This window comes from Tachypleus tridentatus, chromosome 10 (assembly GCF_004210375.1).
Source record: "Tachypleus tridentatus isolate NWPU-2018 chromosome 10, ASM421037v1, whole genome shotgun sequence".
Taxonomy (NCBI): domain Eukaryota; kingdom Metazoa; phylum Arthropoda; class Merostomata; order Xiphosura; family Limulidae; genus Tachypleus; species Tachypleus tridentatus.
In genome coordinates this window covers 93,922,930-93,948,222 of record NC_134834.1, presented here as the reverse complement: position 1 = coordinate 93,948,222, position 25,293 = coordinate 93,922,930, and the positions used below count along the sequence as shown (strand labels likewise).

General features: G+C 35.9%; 1 long non-coding RNA gene and 1 pseudogene across 3 annotated transcripts; one reads left to right on the top strand and one right to left on the bottom strand.

Annotated features, from left to right (window-relative positions):
• Positions 1-11,480: 11,480 nt before the first annotated feature.
• Positions 11,481-19,463, bottom strand: LOC143229893 (uncharacterized). 2 transcript variants are annotated; one of them, XR_013016112.1, is made up of 4 exons: positions 19,277-19,463; positions 18,415-18,582; positions 15,202-15,314; positions 11,481-15,000 (listed from the first exon to the last, which is right to left on the bottom strand). It is a non-coding gene; the product is annotated as an uncharacterized LOC143229893 (long non-coding RNA). The 2 variants fall into 2 exon arrangements; XR_013016111.1 differs by lacking the exon at positions 11,481-15,000 and having other exon boundaries at positions 15,157-15,314; positions 19,277-19,462.
• Positions 19,464-19,522: 59 nt separating this feature from the next.
• Positions 19,523-25,027, top strand: LOC143229892 (chitin deacetylase 1-like; annotated as a pseudogene). The gene is made up of 4 exons (XR_013016110.1): positions 19,523-19,679; positions 21,555-21,959; positions 22,867-23,185; positions 23,518-25,027. The product of XR_013016110.1 is annotated as a chitin deacetylase 1-like (transcript).
• Positions 25,028-25,293: the final 266 nt, after the last annotated feature.

The window sequence follows — 25,293 nt, the reverse complement described above, 5'->3', positions numbered from 1 at the left end:
TGTTTTTTTTTCTTCATTTAATTTTTTTATATATTTTTTATTTATTTTCATATATATATATATTTTTTTTGTATTTTTCTCCTTTTTCTCGATTGAGAGAATGCTACTACTACTTGTAGTAACACACACAAAAAGAAAGTAATAATAATTATTATTATTCAATACTTGAATAATAATTCAAAAAGAGAAAAAAAATAAAATAAAAATAATAATGATTAAAAAGAAAATAATAATAAAAGAAACAAGGACTAAGTGTCTAGTGCATAGTGGCCAGCTTGTGTTACATTTCTTAAATATATGTTAAAAGGGGAGAGGTATTTAGGACCATTTACATCATGTACGTGATATCTGTCGAGATCACACATTAAGTCATTTTTATGCCAATTCTTATTGAAGTATTTTAGAGAATTATGCAAGAGTCTTTCAGATATAGTGTCTATGTTTGCATACTTGTGCATGAATGTGGTTGAGGTGCTACGTGGTACTTTATATGCTGAAGTTAGTACTGAATTTTGTATACGTTGAAGTTTCTGTATATGTGTGGGTGCTATGTTAATTCAGGCAGGTGATGCATATTCTATTGTTGGCCTAGTTTAAACCGGAAGTTAAATGGCGTGAATCAGAAAAGAGCGGGAAACTAAAAATCAGCAATATGTTTGATCCTCAAAATTATTTTATTACTGTTTGTTGTGGTTGTTATGGGAAACAAGCCAAATTGTGAAAATTGTATTCACAATCTTTGACTAAAATTTTATTTTGGTTTGGATTTTGCCCACACTTTGGTATTTACAATAGCTACTGCACTAACAATATAGAGGTTAGTCTATAAGCTGGTTTTGTTTTTCAATACGTGGAAAAGTTTAGTATGATTCTGGTTTGCTTTTGTACTACTAAGTTAGCCTGAAAAGTTTGGTCCAGATCTACCAACTCGTTTAGAAGGAAATGCTTCCACAAACAGAACGTTTTCCTTGATACTGGATGTGTACCACACCGATACAGCTTAAAATGTGTAGCCCATATATACGAAGAACGCCTGTATCCTAATGTTTTTTATACTTAGCTATGTTTCACAGCTGGATTATTTTGTACCATCTACGCCCTTCTAAAACCTAAACGACTCCCTTACATTCGATCCTGCTTTCCAACATTTTTTGCCACATGATGTTTAAAAATAATTTAATTTTTATTCACGTATAATAATAATGCTTCAACACTTTTTAATTGTTTTTTTATATATTTCATTACCAGGAATATAAACATGAAACGATATCCCAACAAAACATATTAAAATAGCAAAAATGCAAAAGTTATCGATACAAAGACTTCACATACTAAGAGTAGCTTAATATATGACCCATACTTATAATCAGCAACAACATAGTCATAGTAACTGAAAAGATAGGAAAACTTATCAGTTTTTCTTCTTTTGTCTGTTTTAATGACATTATTATTACTTACAGTGAAAACATAAATAATTATCATTATTTTCTTTTATTTTAACTTCTAATTTCGGAATAATATTTCAAGTAATATTATAATAAATAATATTACGTCTGTGTCATTTCTCATAACAAAGCTATATCCGGTTATCTGCTGTATCCACCGAGGAAAATCGAACCGTTGATTTTAGCATTGTAAATCCGTAGACTTACCGTTGTACCAGTGGAGGACAATAATATTATACTATAATATTACGCTGTTTTTTGTTTTTTTTAACTTAGAACCATCAGTAAAGATATGTATAGCCCGATGTGGCTTTGCTGTAAGAAAAATACACACACACACAAAGATATGAAAATTTCATGGCTATTTCAAGTTAACACTTTTTCTATTATTTTCTTATTTAAATTATCTGTTTTCATAAACGTTTAAAATAATTATAAATAGAAGATATTAAGGTAAACAACTGGAACAAAGCTAGAAAAACACATTTCTGTATTATCCGCTTCCATGTCACGTGATAAACTTTAACTTGTTTGTTTTATGTTTTCACATTACTTCCTCCATTTTTCTAATAATTTATGTTATTCTAGTTGGGACAAACTGTTCTTGTTCGTTTAAAACAGTTCTGGGCCCGGCATGGCCTGGCGCGTAAGGCGTGCGACTCGTAATCCGAGGGTCGCGGGTTCGCGCCCGCGTCGCGCTAAACATGCTCGCCCTCCCAGCCGTGGGGGTGTATAATGTGACGGTCAATCCCACTATTCGTTGGTAAAGAGTAGCCCAAGAGTTGGCGGTGGGTGGTGATGACTAGCTGCCTTCCCTCTAGTCTTACACTGCTAAATTAGGGACGGCTAGCACAGATAGCCCTCGAGTAGCTTTGTGCGAAATTCCCAAACAAACAAACAAACAAAATTAAAACAGCTCAGTTAAGCCTAATTACAATATTCTCAGATCCAATAACGTTTCTCATGTTTCTGTTTGCAACACTGGTACTGACGACGTTTTAAATGTTATACAAAATAGTTTCAAAGGCTTATTATACTGAGGCTTATCTAGCATAGCTTAAAAAAGACATAGCCTCTGATTCATATACTGCTCACTCATAATACCTAACTTATAATTGCGGAGTATACCATTAACATGGTTTCTATTCTCAAACTCTAGCTAATTCCTAAACTAAAACTCATTAAAGGAATTTTAATTTTACACTTTTCAGTTACTATAATAATACGGACATTAAAAATTAGCTTTTAAGTAAACCATCCTCCCCCTAGTGGCACATTAGTATATCCTTAAACTTACATCGCTAGAAACCGTTTTTCGATAACCTTAGTAGGAAGCTACAAAATAGGTGTGCCATGGCTAGGTGATTAGGGCGCTCGACTCGTTATCTTTCTGCCCTTTCATTCTTGGGGGCGTTATAACGTTAAGGTCAATTCCACTATTCGTTGGTAAAAGAGTAGACCAAGGGCTGGCAATGGGTGATGACTAGCTGTCTTTTTACTAGTCTTACACTGCTAAATTAGATAACCCTCGAGTAACTTTGCCCGAAATTCAAAAACAAACAAACTGCCAAAGAACTATCGTTTAGCTCTTTTATGTCATGTTGTGAGTTTCTGTGTTTAGGTCTTTTTCTTTATGTTGTGAGTTTATTTGTAGCTTCTATTATGGTTACAGTTAATCTGTTATTAATTGTATTAATTTTTTGATCTATTAAAGCCAAGTTTTTGTTTTTTCATAGCAAACCCACATTGGGCTATCCGCTGAGTCCATCGATGGGAATCGAACTCCTGATTTTAGAGTTGGAAATCGGCAGACTTATCGCTGTACCAGAGGGAGGCAAATCCAAGTAAATCCTTTGTTTATATTCTTCACAAAAATATTGTCATTTTACCTTTTTGATTTGTTCAACTCATTCTTTCTTAATTTTCAGAAAATGATTGGTCCCCAGTGTTAATGTTTTATAAATATTTCACTCAAATATGCTTGATATGCTTGCCAAGTCCTTTAATAATATATTATTCATTATATTTATTATTGTGCCTTTATCATAATTTGACTACGCTAAATTGAATTCATCCATAATAGTTTCCATACAATTCATTGCTCCCTAGTGGCTCAGCGGTATATCTGCGGACTTACAATGCTAAAAACCGGGTTTCGATACCCGTGGTGGGCAGAGCACAGATAACCCATTGAGTAGCTTTGTGTTTAATTCAAAGAAAAGAACAACACAATTCACTTTATCTGAATGATCGCTAATCTCTCTCTTTATCATTAAAATAACCACATTAATGAATTTTTTATAACCTTAAATAATTATCACATTTTTCCAAAACCTAAATCATTAAAATAACCTTAAAATTACAAATTATTAGCGAATGAACATTTTGAAATACTGCAGTAATATTACATGGTATTTCAGGATTATCACCTACCAGAGGCGTCACTAGGAGCTCGGGCCCAAAGGCGCAGGAATTTTCAACGTATCAGTTTGACACCAGTCATGGCTTTCTATTCTGATTAGCTTAAACTGTTTTACACCATTTTAAAATGTCCAATTTATTTTTTATTACTCGTTTCTCATTCCTTCAGAATCTCCACTTTATCTCTGGTAATTATTTTTATTTGTTTCACACCCTTTCAGCCCAGCATGGCCACATGGCTAAGGCACTCGACTCGTACTTTGAGAGTCGCGGGCTCGAATCCCCCTTGCATGAAACATATTCGTTTTTTCAACGTTGGGGGCGTTATAATATTACGGTCAATCCCATTATTTGTTGGTAAAAGAGTAGCCCAAGAGTTGGGGGTGGGTGGTGATGACTAGCTGCCTTCCTTCTAGTCTTACAATTCAGCTTGAAAGACACCAACTGGAGATTTGAGGAACGGGACGCATCTGCAACCCACTGCTCTCTAATTAACATTTTTTTAAAAATAAATACCCATCTCGATAACCTTCACTTATATCCTTCATTATATTTACACATATCGAAATTTCCAACTTGAAAAATGTTTCTCGAGCTCAAATCACAGTTGGTGATTCACGAAGCTTCTATGAATTTCTTACACCTCACTTCGAGCATTCTATTGTACAAGTAAGAAACTCAAATTTGACCCTAATAGAATCAGAGGTGACTTTCAGCTGGTCACAAGTGATAACACTAACTTTAGCTGCCTTTTACAATGGTTTGTCACTATATCTAACGGTGTTAAAACGTTAACGGCCTATGTTAATAAATCACAAGCTCGCGATGTTGTCTACAGTTATCAATTGATCTGTATCTTCACCTTCCTTAATCCGTTCACCGTTGTATTCGCTGCATTACACTTTGCCACGACTCTTTATTGTGCTGTACCTCTCGTTGTTTTCTATGTTTCCTCTCTACTTATAAACTATATGTGTATATGCAACCTCTCAATTTTCTTTCATTTTCGTTATTTATTTTGCTCAGAAATTTTCTTTGCCCTCTCTATATTCAGTACTGCGATTCTCACCATAATTATAATATTTGAGTGACTTGGCAAATTTTCCGTACTTGTGATATTTGGATACTGACTGTTTTTCTACATTTACATTTACTTGTGCTATTTGGATACTGGCTGTTGTTTTATATTTACTTTACCCATAGTTTAGATACTAGCTGTCTCTCTCCAGTTACATAACTTATAGTTTGATTAGTGGCTGTTTTTCTTATATTTATATTACTTAGTTTGGATACTGGCTGTTGTTTTATATTTCTATTACTCAGTTTGGATACTGGCTGTTTTCTATATTTATCTTACTCGTAGTTTGGATGATGGCTGTTTTTCTATATTTATATTACTCGTAGTTTGGATGATGGCTGTTTTTCTATATTTATATTACTCGTAGTTTGGATGATGGCTGTTTTTCTATATTTATATTACTCGTAGTTTGGATATTGGCTGTTTTTCTATATTTATATTACTCATAGTTTGGATGATGGCTGTTTTTCTATATTTATATTACTCGTAGTTTGGATGATGGCTGTTTTTCTATATTTATATTACTCGTAGTTTGGATGATGGCTGTTTTTCTATATTTATATTACTCATAGTTTGGATGATGGCTGTTTTTCTATATTTATATTACTCGTAGTTTGGATGATGGCTGTTTTTCTATATTTATATTACTCGTAGTTTGGATGATGGCTGTTTTTCTATATTTATATTACTCGTAGTTTGGATGATGGCTGTTTTTCTGTATTTATATTACTCATAGTTTGGATGATGGCTGTTTTTCTATATTTATATTACTCGTAGTTTGGATGATGGCTGTTTATCTAGATTCCCAACATTGTTTTTTTTAAATGCACGTAGATAACTTTACAAGGTAAACTTTTCATCTCTAATTGTCATTAAAATCTCTTCTTTGTCTTCTTTATTACTCAACACATTGATATATTTTTGATCTTCTGTAGCCCTCGCTATTGCTACCAATACATTTAAACTCTCTTTCTTTTCATTGTTACCTCAGCTGCAGTCCACCGTTGGCTTCACTTAAGAGAGTCCTCATGACGCTCGTCTGATTCGTAAACGCGACGAGAAGTCTACTGTCTTTCATGATGATGTGATGTTACCAAAAACGGTTTCCTCGTCCCACAGAGATTTTAAGAAATCGAATCAAAGAACGTTTGGTCGATAATATCGAAGGTGATTTCTCATTTTGGAATTATTATATTTTTCCTACTTTTTGGTAATTACTGAAATAAACTCGTGTTTATACGCTGGAGGTATCTGCATATTACGCCATGAAAATTATGTATTTGTATTATCGGAACTGTCTACTAATGATTTACTGTGTAGGCTGTGCATGGTGTTGTTAAAAAATGCAGAGATTTTTTATTTGGAAAAAAATTTTAACAGTTTATAAAATACACACTTAGGAAATGTCATTAACTCGTCATTATTTTGTGATAATATATTCGACACTAAAATCAGCATGTTAGATGTTCTTATCAAACTTTACATTTTGCATTTCGTTAAGGTTTGGTTTTTGTTTGTTTTTTTTTGTTTGGAATTTCGTGCAAAGCTACACTAGGGCTATCTGCACTAGCCGTCCCTAATTTAGCAGTGTAAGATTAGAGGGAAGGCAGTTAGTCATCACGATCTTCCGCCAACTCTTGGGTTATTCTTTTACCAACGAATAGTGGGATTGACCGTCACATTATAACGCCCCCACGGCTGAAAGGGCGAACATGTTTGATGTGACGGGGATTCGAACCCGCAATCCTCGGATTACGAGTCGAGTGCAATAACCACCTGGCCATTCCTTGCCATTTCGTTAGGGAAGGAAAAATTTCCTTCTAATTCTGTGTTCACTGCGCATGAATCCAAAAAAAAATTAACTCATGGTTACAACTGCTTATGTCAGATGCTATGAGTTTAATACAGCTTCCTTTATGTTTTATAGGTCTGCCTTATTTACTATTAAGCACAAATCTACACAAAGGGCTATCTGTGCTTCGGCCATCATGAGTATCGAAACAATGTTATCATCGCAAGTCTGCAAATATACCGCAGAGCCACTAAGGGCTGAACTTTAGGAATACCATATAACCCACCCGAAGACAGCCTGATAATTTAACCCTAAAACATTTTTCTTGTGTTAATCAACTATCCTTTTGACGTGTTAATTAATATTTTATAACGTAGTTTATATAGTTTTTGCAAGATATATTTTCAACTCAGCCAACTTTGTGTCGATCGCCAAAACTATTTTCTCTTTTCTCGGTGGGGTGGGGGCGCCAAACAATAAATTTTGTCACATTTTATGAGAAGAATTCCATGACATTGTGGCCCGACATGGCCAAGAGCGTTAAGGCGTGCGACTCGTAATCTGAGGGTCGCGGGTTCGCATCCCGTCGCGCCAAACATGCTCGCCCTTTCAGCCGTGGGGGCGTTATAATGTAACGGTCAATCCCACTATTCGTTGGTAAAAGAGTAGCCCAAGAGTTGGCGGTGGGTGGTGATGACTAGTTGCCTTCCCTCTAGTCTTACACTGCTAAATTAGGGACGGCTAGCACAGATAGCCCTCGAGTAGCTTTGTGCGAAATTCAAAAACAAACAAACAAACCATGACATTAATGGAAGACTATTCAAAATTATTACAAGGATTTGTACCTCGTTACCTTTACAAAGATTTTCACTGCAAAAAAAAATTACTAGTGAAAAATAAATGTCTTAAGCACTCTTATCAGGAACATCAGTTGTCTTTTTTTTTTCTAACAGAACAGAAAAACAACAACAGAGAATTATAAACCTGTTTATTGTGCAACGTGGATTAATTTTTTTCTCGTTCACTTCTCATGTTCGCTTTTCATGGATCGATGAGTTCCAATATCAAGAATATTATCAATACATTATCAACACTTTGATTTTTAATACGTTTATTTACAAAAGTGTGAAATTTATTGCAATTAGTTATTAATATTATTAGAAATACAGGTACGACTGAGAATAAGAGACAGGATTGATACTAATCATTGTTAAACATTGAAAATAGTTCAACTGGTGCAACAAACAGTAAGGCGACTGATATAAGAAACACTGTTTCAATTCCTAAAACTTTAGTTCCAAAAGTGATCGAATACCATAATCTACGAGCTACTGATTAGCGTGTTGGACAATGAATCCGAGAATTAATTATTCGCGTCCTATTGCCTCATGACCACGCACGTTGAGACCGTATATGCGTTATAACACGTAGATCACGAGTTTAAATTCCATCGTAGGATAAGTTTTTATCCGTAGGGCGTTATAATGTAACGGTCAATTCCACTATTCGATAGTAAAGAATATTCCAAGAGTTGACGGTACGTAATTTTGTCTCCGATCTATCACTGCTAAATTAGTAACGGCTAGCGCAAATAACCGTGAAATTCAATAAACAAAACTAATAAACTCTCTAATCTAATTATTAGAGTCCATAATAAACTCAGGTTTGTAAAAATTCTTCATCACTTCAAGGAACGTTTTGTCGTCATGGCTTAAACTGTTTCACACCATTTCAAAATGTCCAATTTATCTTTCATGTTTTTATTACTCGTTTCACATTCCTTCAGAATCTGCACTTTATCTCTGGTAATTTTTATTTGTTTCACACTCCTTCGGTTCAGCTTGGCCACGTGGTTAAAGTCATCGACTCATACTCTGAGGTTCGCAAGTTCGAATTCCCGTCGCACCAAACATGCTCACCCTTTCAGTCGTGGGAACGTTATAATGTGACAGTCAATCCCACTATTCGTTGTTAACAGAGTAGTCCAAGAGTTGGCGGTGGGTGGTGATGACTAGCTGCCTTCCCTCTAGTCTCACAATGCGAAATTAGGGACGGCTAGCGCAGATAGCCCTCGTGTAGCTTTACACAAAATTCAAGACAAACCTCCATGTTGTCCACTTTAATTCTGATAATCCGCCTTTTGTTCGTTTCACAACCCTTCAAAATTTCCATCTCCGTTTATTTCGAAAGCTAAAATACATTTAAATATTCATCTGCAATTTGACAAAACATTTTGATTTTAAATTTTGTTTTGTTTTTTGAATAAGTTTCTCTACTTATATACATTTTATTTATCGCGTGAAATCATCTTTGATTTTCAAGTGGAGCAATAGAGAATAGGCAACGAGTCAACAGCACTCTCCGCCAACTTTTTAGTCGCATTTGTTTGGTCGAATAGTAACATTTGACTTTTACCTTTATAACATAACCACATTTCCACAAAAAAAAAAAACTTTTACACGGATTTTGCTTTTTTGAGGAAGGATTTTGTTTGTTTTTGTTTGTTTGTTTTGGAATTTCGCACAAAGCTACTCGAGGGCTATCTGCGCTAGCCGTCCCTAATTTAGCAGTGTAAGACTAGAGGGAAGGCAGCTAGTCATCACTACCCACCGTCAACTCTTGGGCTACTCTTTTACCAACGCATAGTGGGATTGACCGTAACATTATACACCCCCACGGCTGAGAGGGCGAGCATATTTAGAGCGACGCGGGCGCGAATCCGCGACCCTCGGATTACGAGTCGCACGCCTTACGCGCTTGGCCATGCCAGGCCTTGAGGAAAGGACATGAACGCCGAACCTGCGGAGCCATAGGTTCGCAGTCCAGCAAGCTAACCATCGAGCCACGCGCAGCTCAACCTTCTAGGACTTTAGTGAGGGTGAAGTTGAATTTTGTGAGTGTTTTCTTTTGAAATTTTGTCATCTTCATCTTCTCTCGCTTGTTGTTAAACCAGTTCGGAATTTAGTGTTAAAAACTGTTATCAAGCGAGATACTTAACGCTTTTGTAAGCTTGCTTCTTGTGAATTATGATATAAATAGTTTGAGAAGTTAAATCAACCCCAAGGTTCTTCGATCTCAACGACCATGATTATAAAGTGATCTCATGGGCCCATTCAATGAATCTCTTAACCAGGAGAATGTTTTCAGTAATTCAGATCTAGGTCAACGAGGGACTTATAAGAGAAACATTGGTATTAAAGCTACCCCACCTTGACATAGATTTCGTATGTCTAGTTTTTGCGTCGTTTCGCAACATTTAAATTATTGTTAGCGGAAAAAACAACATCAACTACTGCATGTGTTTGGTCTGCACATTCAGTAATAACAAGTGAAAATATAGATAAGAGTGTGTGAAATGTTATTCGAAAACATTGTTGCAACAAAAGCATTCATCACAATGTATCTCCTTTTAAACCCAATTATCATTATTTTGAATAAAACTTTGGTTATATCATATTGAGTTTACTTAGTAGTTTTGACTTAATAAATTCGGTATGGCCCGGCATGTTAAGGCGTGCGACTCGTAATCTGAGGGTCGCGGGTTCGAATCCCCGTCGCGCCAAACATGCTCGCCCTTTCAGCCGTGGGCGCGTTATAATGTGACGGTCAAAGATGGGAAATGTGATGGTAAAAGAGTTGGCGGTGGGTGGTGATGACTAGCTGCTTTCCGTCTACTGTTACACTGCTAAATTAGGGACGGCTCGCGCAGATAGCCCTTGTGTAGATTTGCGCGAAATTCAAAACAAACAAACAAACCAAGGCTAACAGATCATTCTGTATAGTTCCACTTGTTAGCCATTTCGTGTATTGATTTTAACATAAAAACAACACAGAGAACTAAAATAATCATAGCGAATCCAGTGCCATCACGAAAATAGAACAAAATGCGGTCTTTAAGTATATTAGTGGTTCTGATATTCGATGAAGTCATCTGTACAACTTATTTTTTGAGAAGTCAATTTTTATTAGAGATAAAATGAACACTGCATTAAAAACGCACAGTGTCTTTTTTCTTTTCTGGTTCTAAAGTGACATCTGAGAAAAGCTGTTTATAAAAGCAAACGCCTTAATATAGTGTAAGAAATGTAATTATAATTTACTGGGGTACATCGTCGACGGATTTGCAACGCTAAAATTAGGGTTCGATTCTCCTCGATGGACTCAGCAGATAGCCTGATGTGGCTTTACTTTTGGAAAACACAGACACACACATACACCTACCTCGTCGATGTTGTAAGTTTCACAAACTGTATAAATTAAGAGATATAGCGTTCGTATTTATTACATTCCTATCTCCAGAATGACATTGAATATTATACTGGTATATCGCTTAAAACGCTCACATTCGGGATCCGATCCCTGCAATGAGCACAATATAGTCGATCCATTATGAAGCTTTGCGCTTAACAACAAACAAACATTTTTCTTTCGCCGTCTAGGAAGATTAAACTGCGCATACATGTTTCAGATAAAAAACTGTAATATAATTTTTTTTTTTTACTTTTAGAGTTTATTACACTTAAAACGCGCCATTTTTCATCATTCAACGTTAATGGGCAATGTTTTTTTTTTCCTTACGAAAAACAAAAATATAGGCAAGGCCAAGTGGTTAAGGAACACGCCTCGTGATCTGAGGGTCTCGGGTTCGGATTCCCGTCACACCAAACATGTTCGTCCTTTCAGCCGTAGGAGTGTTATAATGTAACAGTCAATCCCACTATTCGTTGGTAAAGAGTAGCCCAAGAGTTGGCGGTGGGTAGTGATATCTTCCCGTTTATTTTATGATTTCTTTTCTTTTTCAAAGTGGTAATATTAATTAGCTACAAACGCAAAAATATAACGGAAAAGTGCCTCTGCTTCAGGTTTTATATTCGAAAATGATTATAAACTGTCATCAAAGGGCAATAGAGCAATAAGTTGAAGTGTTACTGGAGATCATTTTTTCACCTCAAGAACTTTCCATGGTACATATATATATGTTTGTGCTATGAATTTATCCTAAATCTTCACTAAAGTAGAAATAGCGTAGAACTATTGCTATATTTTTTATCTTCTTTTTATGTCACAAGGCAACCGCAGTGCAAAAGTTTTTGCTTCTTTGTTTTCAGGCCCAGCATAGCCAAGCGTGTTAAGACGTGCGACTCGTAATCCGAGGGTCGCGGGTTCGAGTCTCCGTCGCTCCAAACATGCTCGCCCTTTCAGCCGTGGGGGCGTTATAATGTGACGATCAATCCCATTATTCTTGGTAAAAGAGTAGCCCAAGAGTTGGCTGTGGGTGGTGATGACTAGCTGCTTTTCCTCTAGTCTTACACTGCTAAATTAGGGACGGCTAGCGCAGATAGCCCTCGAGTAGCTTTGTGCGAAATTTAAAAACAAACAAACAAAACATTTTTCTCGAGCTGCGTCATAAACTAATGTTTAATAGTTTCCTTTACTTAAACCTTTGTTTCGTGATTGTTTTGGTGAGCTTCTAAATATAATGTATGTGGTACTATAAACGAAGGAACAAGTGTCCTGATTAGTTTTCTTTATTGGTTTATTCGTCATTATTCTTTCTACGCAGCATTGAACAGTTGTTGTCCTCCCATATAAGCATCTCGAAGGCCAGACGATCAAGGTTTCAGATTTTTTTTCAGTTTTAACTGGAGTAATAGAAATAAGCACGTGAGATTTTGTTGATGTCCAACATTTTACCTGTTTTACACCTTATTTGTTTCTTAAACTGAAAGAATTCCTTTAAAAATTCAAACATTTACTTTCGTAATTGAACTTCGTCAATGAGTTCTTGATACAATTTCTTCATTATCGAACGTTTCGTGGACTTCGAGTTTGGAAAAGTGAAAAACGTTAGCACATGCAAGAACTGGTTAGTATTCCAGGTAATCTAGATAAGTGCTCACAGTACAGTTTTAATTATTTCGAACGATAAGAAATGAAATCAGGTTTTCCTTTAACGGGACGTAAAGGTGACTTCTAGGACTGTCAAGGTGAAACGAAAGCAAGACTTTGTACGAATAATGGGATCTGTAGATGTGTGACGAATGATTTTCCATTCGTAGTTTAAAAAAAAGGAACAAAAACATATTTTCCCCTTGAAGCTTATAAGTATGTTTCTGTTTACAAAACATTATACGCTACATTTAAATTATATGATTCATCCTACCACCTTTATGCAACACGAAGTTCAAAATTAACTCGTGAAGATTTTTTGTGGAACTGAGATTCTGTATAGAAAAAGAGTATTAAAAGTATTAGTGATCAAAGTATCTTTCTATGCAAAAACAATGGTTTGAGAACAATTTGTCCCCCGCTGTTACAGCGGTAAGTCTACGGAATTACAACGCTAAATTCAGGAGTTCGATTCCCCTCGGTGGACTCAGCAGATAGCCAAATGTGGCTTTGCTATAAGAAAACACATACACTCAGAATAATTTAACAGTTCAATATTAATTAATTGGATTATAAAATCTATAAGATATAAAATATAGCAAAAGGAATTTTACCTTGATTAATTTTCATGAAATCATCCACGATTTTAATCTAATTTTTGGTACAGAAATGATTTAAAGCAAAAAAAAACTGTTCAAATATGTTACTTTCGGATCTTAGTTTTGTTAACAAAACCATTCTTTTTCCAGCCCTCATATTCTAATAAATAAATAATCTTTCACACCAGGAGAACGGAGAACAATTAATCTCACACGTGGTTCTGTCACGAGGTCAGTGGAATTCCTATGAGTATTATAACTGTGCTTGGTGAAGGTACTGATGTCTGTTTGCAGTTAAGCACAGAGCTACACAATGGGCTATCTGTGCTCTGCCCATCACGGGGAAATGAAGATATTAAAATACAAGTCATTTTCACATCTTTCTTCTCTTTATCTTAAAATTCTGTCCTCTCTATACATATATTATTATTTAATACTATACCTCATCGTCAAGAAATATACAATACCAGCAGGAAAGAGAGCAGATAATTAAAAACATAAATATTTTAACAGCTAAAAATTTTCTATCAATGCTGAATTCTAACAACAGCATAGGTGAACATACACATTTCCTGGGGTTCAAGTTTGTTTGTTTGTTTTTGAATTTCGCACAAAGCTACTCCAGGGCTATCTGCGCTAGCCGTCCCTAATTTAGCAGTGTAAGACTAGAGGAAAGGCAGCTAGTCATCACCACCCACCGCCAACTCTTGGGCTACTCTTTTACCAACGAATAGTGGGAATGACCGTCACATTATAACGCCCCCACGGCTGGGAGGGCGAGCATGTTTGGCACGACTCGGGCGCGAACCCGCGACCCTCGGATTACGAAGCACACGCCTTAACGCGCTTGGCCATGCCGGGCCCATGAGGTTCAAACTCCTCCACAGTTAGTGCATGGAATAACTATCGAATTTTCTACAATACGTATTTAGTCGATATACCTCATTGGTCAGGTCCAACATGGCCAGATGGGTTAAGACATGTGACTTGTAATCCGAGGGTCGCGGGTTCGAGTCCCCGTCGCACCAAACATGCTAGCCCTTTCAGCCGTGGGGGCGTTATAATGTGACGGTCAATCCCACTATTCGTTGGTAAAAGAGTAACCCAAGAGTTGGCGGTGGGTGGTGATGACTAGCTGCCTTCCCTCTAGTATTACACTGCTAAATTAGGGATGGCTAGCGCAGATAGCCCTCGAGTAGCTTTGCGCGAAATTCAAAAACCAAAGCAAACCTCATTGGTCGATTTATAAGCTTACATTGTCCGGAAAATTTCTGTAATGCGCATATGTCACGGTAGAAAAATATTTTGCTGTGTAAATCAACTTGCAAAATTAACACACCGTCAATTTAAAAAAGAAATACTTTAAAGAGGAGAATTAAAGATTAACTGAGTTCGGGTAGTTGGAAAAAAATATTTAATATATTTTTAATCTTCGTTAATAATTCAGATGTTACATTGTTTTTAAGTTAGCTGATTGATTGTTTATTAATTACAGATGGTCAGGTGGTTAGGGCGCTCGACTCCTAACCTGAGGATCGCGGGCTCGAATCTTTGTCACGCCAAACATGCTCGTCCTCCCAGCTGTGGGAGCGTTATAATGTTACGGTCAATCCCATTATTCTTTAGTAAAAGAGAAGCCCAAGAGTTGGCGGTGAGTGGTAATAACTATAGCCTTCGTGTAGCTTTGCACAAAATTCGAAACAAACAAAACAGTTTCAGTGGTCATAAACTTGCAAGCTACACCGGTCTCGCCTAATTTCTGGAACTTTGTTAGGCCTAAAATTAGTATAAAATGATAAATATATTATGTTTATTAATTACTCAAGAAAACGGAAAATTAATTTGTTTTATGTGTAGAGTGCACATCTATTTATAATATTTATATTTTAATAATTAAAACAGTTCTACTTTTTAAAGAACACTTTATTTATTTACATTTGTATAATAAACCTATCACCTGTCAGGCGCTTTGCTTACCTGAATCTATTCGATACAAAGATCTAGTCGTATCACAATTAATTTGAAACATTTTTATCACATTTTCTAAGACTTCCATACGGCTTCTTCAACAGAGATAATCAAGATAAGGCCTGTAAGATACAACAATTATCAGACTATGTTCAAACTCACCGGTTCCTTCAACTATGACTAGTATATGAATAACCCTAATTCTTACAAATATAAGGCATTACAAACATTGTGTGCGAAAATCGAGTATTTCAAATGCAATCAATATAACATAGCTTTAGTTGTGTTTAAAATATGGGGACTCGAATTGTGTGATGTCATCTGATTAATCACTTTGAAACTTTTGAGTGTGTGCGTGTTAGCTGTGAGATAATAAAATGAATCATCACACGATGTATTTGATCTTGCTTGTTTTGTGCTGGCAGAGCGATCCGCTAGTGGTGGTGTAATGGTGCGGGAAAGGTCTTCGTATTATATGTTTTGTACTTTAAATTATTCAAAAAACACTTCACGGAAATGCATCGCCTTCTTTCGCTCAAATTCATTTTGAAAGTAATAACTAAAGCTCCAGCCTTATTTCTTAACACACAAACTCACAGATTGTGAATCTCATGAGCATTTTTGAAATTAATTTGAAAGTCGGTTTTGCTGTCGTAATTCCCTGCTCGCATTTGTGAATCATTTTATACCACACTCTTTGTAATTGGGGAACAGACTAAACCTTTCTGCCGTAAAAGTGCAATAATTATTCATTGTATACTTAAAAGTAATTCTAAACCACTTTATATTTTCTAATAATATTTTTACGATTTAATTTCTAGATTTGAAATAACCCCACATTAGCTCAGTAGGAAAGCTGAAAGCTTATAACACTATAAAAATAACAAAAACAGGTTCCGATACCCGTCATGAGCACAGCATAGATAGCCCATTACACAGTTTTATGTTTAACATCAAACAAATAAATTTCTGACGAAAGTTTCCTTTGAATTAATTTCAGTATTCAACTAAAATTCTTATTTTTGAGCAAAAATTGTAAAATAAACTTCGTATTTTTTTGGTAAGAGATTCGATTTTTTTTAATTTAAAGAATATTTAATATTATTGATAATCTTGATAAAAATGACAACTAAGAATGAATTTCAAATTTATCAACTGATTTTCTTCCAGTTTTGTGGAGGATTTGTTCCAAAATTTTAAACATTTGTCAAAGAAATAATTGTTCTTATGATTAATGATTCACCTTGAAGTTGATAAAATTTGTTATTAAATTACACCAAGTACAAAACGCCAAAACGTTTACAAATTTAAATTCAACAATGAAATAAAGATGAAATTTTGGCAAATATGAGCTGACCTTCTCTAAAAATTAATTGTAAACTTGTGTCACATGACCTATTTAATAACAAAAAACAAGTACAGATAAGACCTTCATGGATAACCCTGAATGATTCGGTTGCAATCTGGCTAGATAGTACTATACCTGATAGAGTTAGGGTTGGGTCTTAAAATCACGGTTCCATACGCGTATAAAAAAACAACAAGCGCTAACATAATTGTCGTCCGGCATGGCCAAGCGTGTTAAGGCGTGCGACTCGTAATCTGAGGGTCGCGGGTTCGCATCCCCCGTCGCACCAAACATACTCGCCCTTTCAGCCGTGGGGGCATTATAATGTTACAATCCCACTATTCGTTGGTAAAAGAGTAGCCCAAGAGTTGGCGGTGGGTGGTGATGACTAGCCGCCTTCTCTCTAGTCTTACACAGCTAAATTAGGGACGGCTAGCGCAGATAGTCCTCGTGTAGCTTTGCGCGAAATTCTAAACCAAACTTCCAGTCAAAATAGAATAACAAATTTTAAAGGAAAGATAACGCCGGTCGCTTACAAAAATTTTGAAACAATTATCGTACGATAGTCTTTGTAGCTCTAAGGATTCTAAATATAACTTTTATTGATCGAATTCTTTTCATTACCGAAGAATAAAAAAGGTCTCAGTTTTCAAAGTGTGATATAATAAGATTAAACTATTTTTTTTTGAAATCATATTAATTATTCAACCTGGATACTTCTATGACTGAGCACTCTGGATGTGCTTGTTTGTCTGAGAGAAATGTATGTGTGTTTTCTTATAGCAAAACCACCATGGTATAGCTTGAAATCATATTAATTATTCAACCTGGATAACTGAGCACTCTGGATGTCCTTGTTTGTCTGAGAGAAATGTATCTGTGTTTTCTTATAGCAAAACCACCCTGGTATAGCGGTAAGTCTACGTAAGCAGAGTTCCCTTGGCTGTGAGAAATCAAGTTTATCGGTTTCTTTTAACGTAATAACTTCTTTTTATAGAATAAGTTGGAAATAATGGCCTACATCCTAATTATTTAATAGCAAACGTCCTCTAGTTTTATTAAGCTACGTGTATTTTGAAAACACTTGGATAAAATGCATTTTATTACTTAAAATGTATTGAGTGACAGAAAGTAGTAGATGCCCCCCCCCCCAGTGGCACAGCGGTAGGTATACGGACTCACACCGCTAAAAACCAGGTTTCGACAACCGTGGTGGGAAGAGCACAGATAGACCATTGTGTAGCTTTGTGCTTCATTCAAAACAAACAAAGAATAAAGCGTTAAATTATTATATTTCGCGTACACAGACACACACTTAATGTTACTTTTCTTAGTACAAAGGTACACCACTGGCTATCTGCACTCTTTCCACTGAATGAAATCGAACACAGAATTTTAGCACTGTGAATATGTTTGTTTTTTGAATTTCGCACAAATCTACTCGACGGCTATCTGCGCTAGACATCCCTAATTCAGCAGTGTAAGACTAGAGGGAAGGCAGATAGTCATCACCACGCACCGCCAACTCTTGGGCTACCCTTTTACTAACAGATAGTGGAATTTACTGTAACATTATAACACCTCCACAGCTGTAAGGGCAAACATGTTTGATATGACGGGGATTCGAACCCGTACGTATTTTTATCAAGACGCTGACACATAAAATAAAAGTTCGAATCTTTTTTTTTTTACGTATTCAAATGATTTTAATAATAATCATTCCAAAATACCTTGTTTGTCTGTATTGCTTAATGGAAAATAAACTGATGCAAGTTCTTATTACATCACGAGTAATACTAGCTTAAGCTGCTTGTCTATAAAGTTGTTTTCCTAGGAAACTAAATTAAGCGTAATAATTTAAAGATGATACTTACATGGTAGGATTTACATCCGTCCACTGAATGATTAAGGTTTTTAAGATCCTTTCATCAATTTGTTGAATCCGCTGAATTGATTTGTATTCAAAATATGCTGATCTGGTACAGCAACAGGCTATTAACTGGATTCCGTAAACACGGAGAAGTACTTGTGTTGTGGATCATCTGGAAGAGAATGTTACGATGAGGTTAAATTATCTATCGAGAAAGTTTATCGTTATTAATAACGGAAAGGAAAAGTCACGAGGAAATGACGTAACACAAACCGTTCTAGAAAAAGTCATGAAAAGACTTGTAAGGTTTATTGTTTGTGTTTGTTTCTGAATTTCGCTCACAGGTGGTTAAGGCACTCAACTCGTAATCCGAGGGTCGTGGGTTCGAATTCCCGTCACGCCAAACATGTTGGCCCTTTCAGCCGGGGGTCGTTATAACGTGACAGTTAATCCCTCTATTTGTTGGTAAAAGAGTAGCCCAAGAGTTGGCGGTGGATGGTGATGACTAGATGCCTTCCCTCTAGTCTAACATTGCTAAATTAGGAACAGCTAGAGCGTGTAGCCCTCGTGTAGCTTTGCGCGAAATTCAGAAACTGTGTAGAAATGTACTGTGTAGGGAGAAACACACGTGAATCAGTAGAAATATCAAAGAAAGATTCGATTGTAAATCTAGACAAGGAGTCATGATAACCTCAGAAACGGAAAAGTTTTTTTTTTTTCATTGGTTGCATTATGACATCTTTCAAACAATTGAATTTGTAAAATAGGTATTTGTTTTAGAAAAACACGGTGGTTACGTAACACTTCTAATAAAAAATAGTTCCAGATGACTCTTTTAAATAATTTGTGAAATTTTATAAACGCACCTTTACACAGCAGGCAAGTCATTCTGAAAAAGGCAACTTGGGGTTGTCAAAACATGTCACAACCTTTATGTTAAAATAATCATGCCTTATAACGCTGTTTTCGTGCTTCAATTTGGTATTACTCTGTACTTACGGCATTGGTTACTATTCAAAGAACTGATTGGCTGTTTGACTCCAACGTCAACAATGCTAATTCACACACATCAAGAAAACCATTAAATAAAGGACAAGACATGGTGGGCTGTTTCTTGCCCTCAATTGGTTGATTTCGGATAATTAGGTAACTATATAAACCAACGTACTCTCTTTTTACTGCCTTTCCACTTGCACTGTTTCTTTAAACTAAAAGGCATGGGATCGTGTATTCTGGGATTCCTTTTTGTGGCTTCTCTCTTGATCAGTGGTAAGTGACCAGTAATTTTATTTGACGTGTATGAATAACATTCTTTTGTAAAGTGGAAATGGTGCATCCATCTTGAGAAGTGAGTTTGTTTAAAAGTTAATCATATATTTATATATAATACCCAATCATCTTACATTCATTTATGAAATATTTTTAACACATGTCCTTTATTTCGGCAGAGATTTAGTAAGGTTTTATTTCTTTATTGAAGCGAAATTATTACTATAAGCCTTCGTAAACTTGAATCAAAATAAATGAATGATTGTTATTTTTCAGGACCTTAAGGTCACATTTCTCTGAAACTTCCTGTATTGGAAATTGAACAATGCGCATAATCGTTAGTTGTTAGACTTTGCAGTAGAGATGTTTTCAAAGGTATTTAGATTATTATAATATTATGAATGACTATTAACATTTCAATAACGAACACAGAATTTCTTTTAATAAAGTAGAGAAGTACCTTTTGCTAAATAGTACTGTTATTTTAATTATTAAGAAGTGAAGGATATTATTATCTTAAATTATATTTTGACCCAATGACGGTTTGGCTGCTGAGAACGGAAAAAAGCGGTAAGTACAAGGTGATCTCATCCAACAGTAGGACGTAGTAAAAGCTTATGAATAAGTTATTTGCTAGTTTTTATACTCTTACGCATGCTCAGAAACAAAAAATTATGTAGATCTGTTAGCGATAAAGAAGGTCCTAAACAAAAGACGGTAATAGTTTCCTGATCTAGAATACAGGGGCAGTAAACTCATAATTCGACTAATATAAATAAGCCGTAGTTCTCTAGCCTCCTACGTCCAGATCTGCCAGCTTACGTGACCTACTTGTTAACTCGTTCAACAACTTCTAGATGTCGTTTCGGTTATATCGTCAGTTGATGGTGAGGCAGACTATTGGTCCAGGTGGCACTGTTTGTTCTCCATGTATCTGTACGATCAAAAATCATTTCAGCCTTCAAGTACTGCTTTATCACCAGTGACAAATTAGATGAAGGAAAACTGATATTAAAATAATCTTCTATCTGTTTTGAGAAAGGAGATCTAAGAGAAAAGTGTATCATTATTTAAACAATTTTTTGTCATACTTTGCTCAGTTTTAATCATAATAAGCCTGCCTTAAAATCAACCTACTTTTGTAGAAAGTGCTACGCACTTGCCAACTAGGTCAGAAGTAATAAATAAACTGGTAAATTATATAATTTGTAAACAAAACAATAAAAACATTTCTATATAATCCAAAAATAATTCAGTTAAATGCATTTTGCCTAAGTTGGAATTTCTATTACACACGAGAGCCACCAGCGTTGTTTCGACAAATATAAATATATAAGCAATATTATGTGAAAACTAGTTAAAAAACAGAACAGTTATTATTGTTTAAAGCACGTGAGAAATAGCGCCCTCTCGTTTTATCCGAGCATTAAAAACCAGACAACTACGAAAGTATATATAGATATATTTATTCATTATACTTTTAGATGGTTCAGAATTGTCTCAAATAAATATTTGATTAAGTTAGAGAAAGCTCGTACTATTCAATAAATGATCCCAATAATGTAAAAAGAAAATTTATCTTCATATTTCAAAATAGTTTACATGAGAATTACACTGTTGAAGGCTGTAATATTTCGTCTTTTTCATTGTGTCAGTACTGTCCTTTTAGACGAATTTTAAATGGTATTCAGAGTTATAATATTTTTCTTTTAGTGTTAGCACAGTCCATCGCCAAACGTTTGTTTGGAATTAAGCTCAAAGTTACACCACGGTATTAAAATCAAGTTTCCAGTGGTGTGAGTCCACAGAAATACCACTGTGTCACTGGTGGGGACACAGATAGATGGTATTTAAGATTATTATATTTTTTCTTAGTGTCAACACTGTCCATCGTCAAACGACAAATAGAAGGTGCTCCACTGCGAATTAGCCAGAATGATGCGGATCTATGTAAAGGCAGACTTCCTGGTGAATATTTTCGTCTTTCGCCAGAAGAAGAATGCCGAGATGTTGTCAGATGTTCCACCCATGGTCTACTGGCCTTAAGATGTCCTTCTGGGCTTGTCTTCGACATCGAAACGCAGACGTGCAACTGGAGAGACGAAGTTACTAATTGCGATCAAACTGAGAAAAAGAAGTTAGCTGTACCTCTTTACGCCACCAACGAGCCCATCTGCAGCGCTAACAAAATTGCATGTGGAAATGGAGACTGTATGGAGCGGGATCTTTTCTGTAACGGTGTTCCTGACTGCTCCGACGGATCTGACGAGAATGCTTGCAGTGAGTAGGGTTATTCTTTTTTGTTTAAATATTATCCTTCGCTGTAACGTTTTACATGTTGCCTAATTTACACGTTCAAGGTTTTATGGGGAAGAAGAGGCTATTTTGTTTCACAGAAAAACCTTACGAATGATATCGCACAGGATAATATGCGTGTTCAACATAACAAAATGTTATATATGTATTACCAACAAAACTTACTTTCGCGTTTGGTTTGTTTTGAATTTCGCGCAAAGCTACTTGAGGGCTACCTGCGTTAGCCGTCCCTAATTTAGCAGTGTAAGACCAGAGCTAGTCATTCCCAACCGCCGCCAACTCTTGGGTTGCGCTTTTACCAGCGAATAGTGGGATTGACCGTAACATTATATCGCCCCCACGGCTGAAAGGTCGAGCATATTTGATTTGGCCTAAAATTTTGAATCTCAAAGTGTGGTTTCTATAAACAAGGGATAAAAGTTGACAAACTCGCTGCGTCATAGATAAACAATGTTGTATATATACATATATAGTTATATGGTTTGTTATAACCTATAAAGAAGCCGAAACAAAGTAAATTAAATTAATTAAAAAGTTATTTTTTTCGCTTGTTTTTAGGTTATGACAAATTAATATAATTAGTCAGAAGTCTGGATTTGCTGTTTTAACATAGTTCTTCCTTTTGAGTTTGATTGCTTTATCAGCATTAATTTTCTTAAAATATACATATAATTGTATATGTATGTTTGAATAATTCTGTTTAAAAGTGATAACAAATCTAATTCTAGTCTACTACCTTAAAAACTGATTAACTTACAACTCGAAGTTAATGATTTCATTTATTGTTTCGTAACTTTGTTTTATCAGAAGATAACGATAAATTTGTTAGTTTAATTGTTTCTTATTAGAGATATTGTTTCCATGCTCTTAGCCGAGCACGATCCGAACAAAGCGCCGCCTTGTGACCAGAGTCAATGTATTCTTCCCGACTGCTTTTGTTCTCCGGATGGTACCCAAATACCTGGAAAACTGGAACCAAACAACATTCCTCAGATGGTAGCTATTACTTTTGACGACGCCGTGAACGTCAATAACTTGGCAGTTTATCATGACATATTTAAAGAAGGTCGCAACAACCCCAATGGATGTTCTATTAAATCCACATTTTTCATTTCTCACAAGTATACCAATTACTCCGCTGTACAAGAGTTGCATAGGAAAGGCCATGAGATAGCAGCGCACTCTATCACGTGAGAACCAGTTTTCGTTTCATCATAACAAAAATCCAGTGAAAAATGAAAACTATTTAAAAAACTCGTCTGTTTCTTATCTGAAAACAGATCCAATATTTTGTTTAAAATATTAATGTGTTTTAGCACAACTTATACGATATAATGTACGACGAAGTTCTGGAAACGTGAAATTAAATTAGGTATTCTTATCGTTTCGTTTTAATTTATTTTCGATTCCAGTAATATATGTTCGGCCTAGATGATTAAACTTATTAGTTCTTAAATAAGTAATGCCAATATTATATAAAAATGTCTTTTAAAGCTCACAGATATCACTTTGTACTTTTCAGCCATCGCAATAACGAAGAGTATTGGACAAATGCTGACATTGACACCTGGGCTAAGGAAATGGCGGGTTCTAGGCTTATCATTGAACGGTTTGCAAACATATCAGACAATTCGGTTGTTGGCGTTCGTGCTCCTTACCTGCGAGTTGGTGGAAACAGTCAATTTGCCATGATGGAAGAACAGGCCTTCCTCTACGACTCTTCCATCACAGCCCCTCTCAGCAACCCTCCTCTTTGGCCCTATACCCTTTACTTCAGTATGCCCCATAAGTGTCATGGTAATGGACAACGTTGTCCTACACGCTCTCACGCTGTATGGGAGATGGTCATGAACGAATTGGACAGACGTGATGACCCTGAATTTGATGAAGAGCTAGCTGGTTGCGCTATGGTGGACACCTGTAGCAACATCATCACACGGGATCAGTTCTACAACTTCCTTAACAACAACCTGCAACGCCACTACAAGACCAACCGCGCCCCTCTTGGTTTATATTTTCATGCTGGATTCTTGAAACTTAACTCCAAGTTTTTTGGAAGCTCTAATCACTTGGATTGATGAATCTTTGGACAAGAACGATATTTACTTTGTCACCATGACACAGGTTCTGCAATGGATGCAAAATCCAACAGAACTCAGTTCCATCCGGGACTTTGCTCCATGGAAAGAAAAATGTGACATCAAAGGTCAAGCATACTGCAGCATTCCCAACGCTTGTCCATTGACCACCAGAGAGTTGCCTGGAGAAACAAACAGATTACACACATGTTTGGAGTGTCCCCACAATTACCCTTGGCTAGAAGATCCCACTGGTGATTTTTTCGCTTTTAAAAAGTAAATATATTTTAAAATAAAATAACTTAAATATGAGGACTGAAGCAGTCATTGTGAGGTTTTAATATGATTCTTTTTTAATTGAAAACATACTTATATATCAGGTTTAAAGCGTGAAGTACCGCTGTAGCCTTATTTGGGTCAATAACCCGTTTTCCTCACCAATTTTTTATACTATTTACGGAAGTTCACGTAAGTCCAACTCACGGTGTAATTCGAGAACTCGCTTACCTGTATGATTGCCATAGGGAAAAGGAGGACCCAGTTTTGATATTTAAAAAAAACAACAACAACAACGTAGCAAGGGGATTCCTGTCAATGTCCTGGCAATAGCAGAGAATATTTAAAATTTTCCCGCGTGTCTCCTGTAAACAACTCCATACATAACATTTGGAATCTATATACTGAAAAATTCGAAATGTGCACATATACACCCACGTTCCACGGAACTTTTCGCACTATCTCTGAAACTTACAAACCTAAGGCTGTTTAGCAACTAGAACTTAAATAACAAATATCGAAGAGTGCCGGTTACAGTGTTCAAGTTTAGGTGTTTAGTGTAAAATGTTGTGTTGGTTGCTGTATTCTTCTCTTGTATATTACCAACCAGAATGTTACAGGAAATAATAATTGAAAACTTTATAAGAGTATGTTGCTAATAAAAAATACATACATTTATCGAGTTTCATAATTTATTTTATAACTTGATGCTTAAAACAAACCGATAAGTCTAGATTGTAGATTAAAGTCGTCACCTGACATTTGTACTTAACATGTGAAATTTTCTTGACAAGTTGAAACGTTAACCACGAACACGTATTAAAACTACTGAAGACGTACTGCTATCAGGTGTTAGCTAATCTCTAATTATAATGGCCAAGCATGGCCAGGTATTAAGGCACTCGACTCGTAATCCGGGGGTTCGAATCCCGTCACACTAAACA